Source organism: Triticum dicoccoides, chromosome 6B (assembly GCF_002162155.2).
Source record: "Triticum dicoccoides isolate Atlit2015 ecotype Zavitan chromosome 6B, WEW_v2.0, whole genome shotgun sequence".
Classification (NCBI taxonomy): Eukaryota; Viridiplantae; Streptophyta; class Magnoliopsida; order Poales; family Poaceae; genus Triticum; species Triticum dicoccoides.
Genome location: NC_041391.1, coordinates 112367027 through 112373282, shown reverse-complemented (window position 1 = coordinate 112373282; position 6256 = coordinate 112367027).

Sequence of the window (6256 nt, the reverse complement as noted above, 5' to 3'; positions counted from 1 at the left end):
TTTTTGCTGTTTAATTCTTGTTTAATTGTTAGTGTTAGTGTTAGTGTTAGATTTAGTGTTAGAAAAGAAGAAAAATTAGTGTTAGTGTTAGAAAAAAGAATATGTAGAAGAAAAGAAGAAGAAGTGGAAAAAAGATGAAAAAGAAGAAAAGAAAAGAAGTAGAAAAAAGATGAAAAAGAAGAAGAAGAAAAGAAGTAGAAGAAGTAGAAGAACAAGAATAGAAGAAAAAAAAGAAGTAAAAGAAGTAGAAAAAAGATGAAAAAAGAAGAAGAAGAAGAAAGGAAAGAAGAAAGGAAAGAAGAAGAAGAAGAACAAAGGAAAGAAGAAGAAGGATAGAAGAAGAAGAAGAAAGGAAAGAAGAAGAAAAAAGAAGAAGAAGAGAAGGAAAGAAGAAGAAGGATTGGAGGAAACACCCCGACCACTGACCCCGACACCCCAACCCCGGCACCACACCCCGACACCTGACCCCGACACCCTGACCCCGACACCCCGACCCCGACACCACACCCCGACACACAGACCACGACACCACACCCCGACACCCCGACGCCGACATGACACCCTAACCCCGAAACAGCACCCCGACACCGACATGACACCACGGCCCCCTAAACCTCCCGAAAAGGTGCTCTTTGGCCTTCCAGAGGCCGACGGGGTTATATATTTGTGAATTATTAGTTAGGTCATATATTTTTCGATTTTGTTTTGAAAAACATCATATATAATTGTGTTGATCGGGTAGATTTAAATGTGCAATTGTTTCATCGCTGCGAGGTTTGGTGTTCGACGACCTCGCCGTGCGTTTGGCGAGCTCTGCCTCTTTGTTCGTGGGTGAGCAGAAATGACAGGTCCTTCTCCCCCATTAATTATTTGCACAAATGACATGAAATTTGGTAGCTAGCTATATATGTGTCTTGAATCATCAGTATGCGTAACTAGTATGTGTCTCCCGTTCGAAAGCGTCATAGTTATAAATATGCATGCATTTGCATACTTATAACCTTGATTCTTTCGAATTGTCCAACGCTATCCATGGATAGCCCGAGTATTTGTAGATTGGGTTCATTTTCCCATATGCTTTGCTCCGGATCGGACGCCTAAATTTCGTCAGTGCCTCCCCTGTTGTTCTCCGGGTACACATCCTCTCTGTTTATTGCAGAGACGTGTATCAGGAGAACAGCGGGGAGGTGCTGCCGAAATTTTGCGTCGGATCCGGAGCATAGCTTGGGAAAATGAACCCAATCTACACATACTCGGGTGGGATTAGGACCTATCATTACCTATTAGAGTGTAGGTTGCATGGACGTAATAAAATTGACAAAGTAGATCAACTGATGAATATATACATGGTGAATTATATATATAATTATTGTGTGTCCAGTAGCTCTGAAAGTCAAGATGAGTGATCGTGCGTGGATGTATACCGGTCACACTGGTTAGAACAAATGGAGCGCTGAATGGTTCACAAAAACCAAGGGGTTTGTGCAAGCCGCATTTGCAAATGGCCAGAGGAAAACTTGGTGCCCCTGTTTCCGATGCGGCAATTGGGAAAAGAGGACAGAGGCTGAAATGGGTAAACACCTGCAGAAGAATGGTTTTACGCCCGATTATACGGTGTGGACATTTCATGGTGAGTCTGCCCAACGTGACCGAGCAGAGGTGGATTATCGTCGCACCGACAAGCATGGTACCGGGATGGAAAACATGGTGCAAGACTATGATGATGCTCGGGATTCAGACGAGGAGATGGAGGAATCTGCAAAGGCCTTCAATGAAATGTTGGAGTCTTCAAAACGTCCGCTCCACAAGCACACTGAGCTTTGTCAGTTGGATGCCATCTCACAAGTAATGGCTTTGAAGGCTCAGTTGAACTTGGGCAGAGAATGCTATGACGCAATTATGACAGTATTTGGACGCTTTCTACCCAAAGGCCATGTAATGCCTGCAAACCTGTACCAGTCGGACAAAATCCTTCATGCACTGAAGATGCCCCTATGAGAAGATACATGCCTGTGAGAAAGGATGTGCCTTATTTAGGCTTGACTATGCGGACTTGAACTATTGTCCCATTTGCAAGTGTTCCAGGTATATTGTGGTAGACAACGGTATGGGTGAGAAGACACAAACCAAAATCCATGTTAGTGTTCTTCGGTATATGCCAATCGTACCAAGACTTCAACGTCTTTTCATGGTCGAAGAGACGACCAGACAGATGACATGGCACAAAACAGGCAAAAGAACCAAACTAGATGCAGATGGTAATCTGATGATGGTACACACATCGGATGGTGTTGCATGGAAAAAGTTTGATGAATTACATGCTGACAAAGCGGCAGATCCGAGGCATCCTCGAGTCGGCATTAGCACCGATGGCTTCAGTGTGTTTGGTATGACGGCAGCCCAATACAGTTGTTGGCCCGTATTTGTCTTTCCACTCAATCTCCCCCCCGGACAGATTATGCAAAGAAAGAATATTTTCCTGACGTTGATAATTCCAGGGCCCAACTATCCAGGGAAAATATGAATGTGTACATGCAGCCGCTTAAGGACGAATTGCAAGAAGCCTGGGATAATGGGTTCAAGACATACGACGCCTATAGCAAACGAAACTTCATAATGCGTGTCTGGTACATGTACTCGACGCATGACTTGCCAGCGTATGCGCTATTCATTGGCCGGTGTGTGCATGGAAGGTTCCCGTGCCCCACATGCAAGGGAGCTCTTGAGTTTGGTTGGCTTCAGGCCGGTCGCAAGTTTTCTTGCTTCGACATGCATAGACAGTTCCTGGATCCTCGCCATAAGTTCAGGAAAGGCAAGAAGAACTTCATCAGAGGTAGAGTTGTAAAAAACTCTGCACCACCTGCGTTGACAGGACAACGGACCCTGGATTAGTTAAACGCTCTCGAGCCAGATCCAGAGCGTCCAGGGTACTTCAAGGGGTATAATTCTGAGCACGCCTGGACTCACAAAACATGCTTATGGGATCTGCCTTACTTCAAAGACCTCCTTTGCCCACACAACATCGACGTGATGCACACTGAGAAGAATATCGCCGAGGCATTTTTTGGTACATTGTTCAGCATAGATGGGAAGTCAAAGGATAATACTAAGGCTAGTCGATCTGGAGGCGCCATGTGATAGGCCGTTACAAAACATGAAAGAACCGAAAGGAAAGCAGAACTGGACTAAGCCAAAGGCATGGTTCAATCTTGTAAGGCCAGATATGAGGGAAATTATCTTGTGGGTGAAAATGCAGTTGATGTTCCCCGATGGGTATGCAGCGAAGCTAAAGAGGGGAGCGAGTCTTGATAAATTGAAGATATTTGGTCTCAAGAGTCATGATTGGCACATATGGATTGAGCGGGTAATGCCGGTGATGTTGCGTGGCTTCATCCCTGAGGATGAATGGCTAATACTGGCAGAACTCAGCTATTTCTTCCGTGTTCTTTGTGCGAAAGAACTATCGCCTGGCGTGCTAGAAGAAATGGAAGAGTTGGCGCCAGAATTGATCTGCAAGTCAGAGAAGATCTTTTCACCTGGCTTCTTTAATCCAATGCAGCATTTGATTTTGCATCTCCCGACCGAGGAAAGAATGGGGGGCCTGTGCAAAATCGTTGGTGCTACCCAACTGAGAGGATGCAAAAGACGCTTCGAGAAAAATGTAAAAATAAACGTAGAATTGAAGCGTCTATGGCCGAGACATTCATCACTGAGGAGGCGGCAAACTTCGTGACAGCACACTACGAAACCAAAAATCGTCATTTGCATAATCCGAAGCCTCGGTACAATGCTGACGAGCCTAAAAAGGGTGGATCCAACCTTAGCCTATTCAAAGCCAATCTCACACCAGCCAGTGTTTCAAATCCAGTATCTTTGGATAACGAAGAATGGCGAACCATTTCGTTGTATATCTTCAACAACCTGATAGAAGTGCGGCCGTACATCAAGTAAGTTCTCGGTACATTGTTTCGCAACTTCTATTTCCTTTGAACTGTTCTTATTCCTGGATATTTCATACAGTCGATACGTCGCCCTATTCTCGTATGGAGCGGTGATCCAAAAGGATTCCGTCGAAGAGTATGTGCTTCTCGCAAAGCAAGGAGGCGGCTATCCCGGTTTCATCTCTTGGTTCAAACAAACGGTAAATTCTATTAGACAATTTCATTTCATTTGCTAATTTGTGTGTAATGCAACAATCCTTTCATATTAAACTTGTAGGCTAATTCAGAGTCTATGGACGCCGAATTGAGACAAGTTGCTAATGGTTTTGACTATAAGGTCCGTTCATTTGACAAATACAACATCAACGGGTATCGTTTTCGTACCTATGGCAAAGAGCTATCTATGTCCGACCGAAAGTCTACAAATTGTTGTGTATCTGCTATCGGCGAAGGAGGTACCGAGTATTATGGGAGAGTTGAAGCAATTTATGAACTTCTATTCTATGGTGAAAACCCATCGACTGTGGTAGTCTTCAAATGTTATTGGTTTCAGCCAAAGGAGACTAGAAGGACTCATGAACATATAGGGCTAGTTGAAATCAACCAAAGCACCCATTTAGATGTTCCTGATGTCTATATTATGGCTCAACAGGCGACCCAAGTATTCTATCTACCCTGGGCCTGCCAAACTAATCCAAATCTGAAAGGTTGGGATGTCGTTTATGAAGTGCCGCCACGTGCTAGACTATCTCCCCCAAAGGAAGAGGATTATGAACCTCACATTAACCCAGACACATATGAAGGAGAATTCTTCCAAGAGACACGTCTTTCCAAAAAGCGTTTCAAGAACCAGTATACTTCACCCCAAAACATTGAAGTAGACAGCGATAGTGAATCCCACATCACCCCAGAGGAGGAACAAGAAGAGCCGGAACAAGAAGAGGTTACTGCTGCGGATGACCTCAATGCTTGACCGGTTACGTAAAGGTGGCCTTCCACATGTTGATGCCACTGAACCCTATGAGCCCGTCATTGATTATAGTGATGATGATGATTATGCATTTATTGATGATACTGATCGAGATTATTAGTAGTGTCAGGTATTCAATTTATTTATGTTGTACTTGATGATGATACACTTAAGTGATATACATATTATTATTCATGTCGGTATTTTTTTTATGTTGTACTAATTTCGTTTACTCTTTGTCATGGCAGGTGTTGGAAGATGGAAGGGGAGCCGACTGAGGCCAAGGACAAACGTGCCCAAATTGAAGGCGTGCCACACCATCAAGGTAGCTCCAGCTTATATCAGTTCGGGCGGAATTGGGTAATGTGGTTTGCTTCATTATTAATGCAATTCATTCATCATGCTAGCTTGAGCCCTTTAATTACTAATTTACTTTGTTTGTCTCTTTCAGGCATGCTACAATAAGACGGATAAGGTGCCAGAGGGGTACGACCTGTATGCCATGGCCCACACTGCCTCTTACAAGCAAGTCAAGGGGAAGGCGAGGATAGGGGAGGAGTTGAACCCGAGCCAGATCCCCTACAATCCAGAGCAGGTGATGATATCTAGTGGTGGGAGGTCCCGTGGCTCCATAGACATTGATCCAGAGATTGCTCCTGAGACCACGGTGAGTTTAATTTGAATGGACGTTACTTGCTAGTCTTAACATTTGAGTGTCATCATGCTAACGAAACATTGGAAATGATCTTTGGTGCAGCGTTACTCCACACAAGCATCACACGATCCTTCTCCAGCTACTGGCCTGAGCCAACCCGCTCCCACACCTCCATGATCAAGGTAAGTTTCTCTAGTTTTTTGCTTAACAAATGCATAAAGACCTAGACTTAGCTTTATTTCATCCAATATGCTTACCTTAATGACCTAGACGTAGCTTCTTTTCCTGCAAAATGACTTAATAAGCTTACTGACCTCCAAAACCAGCCATTTTACCTAAGTTAGCTCTAAAACAATCTATACTAAGCTTTGTTTCCTCCAAAATGACCTAAGTTAGTTATAATATGCTTAGTTAACTAGGTTTGCTCAATAATGACATGTACTTACCTTACTTATGTAAAAACGGCATAATTAGCTTAGTTAGCTCATAAACGATCCATTTTACCTGCATTAGCTCTAAAATGATGCATTTTACCTAAGTTAGCTCATAAACGATCCATTTCACCTAAGTTACCCCACAAACGATGGCGTGCTTCTTCTTCTAGTCTTCTTCTTCTAGTCACCTTTTCCAAACTTTCTTATTTGCCATTTTGCAGATTTCATTCACTTCTCGGGAGCTAGCTTGCTATGA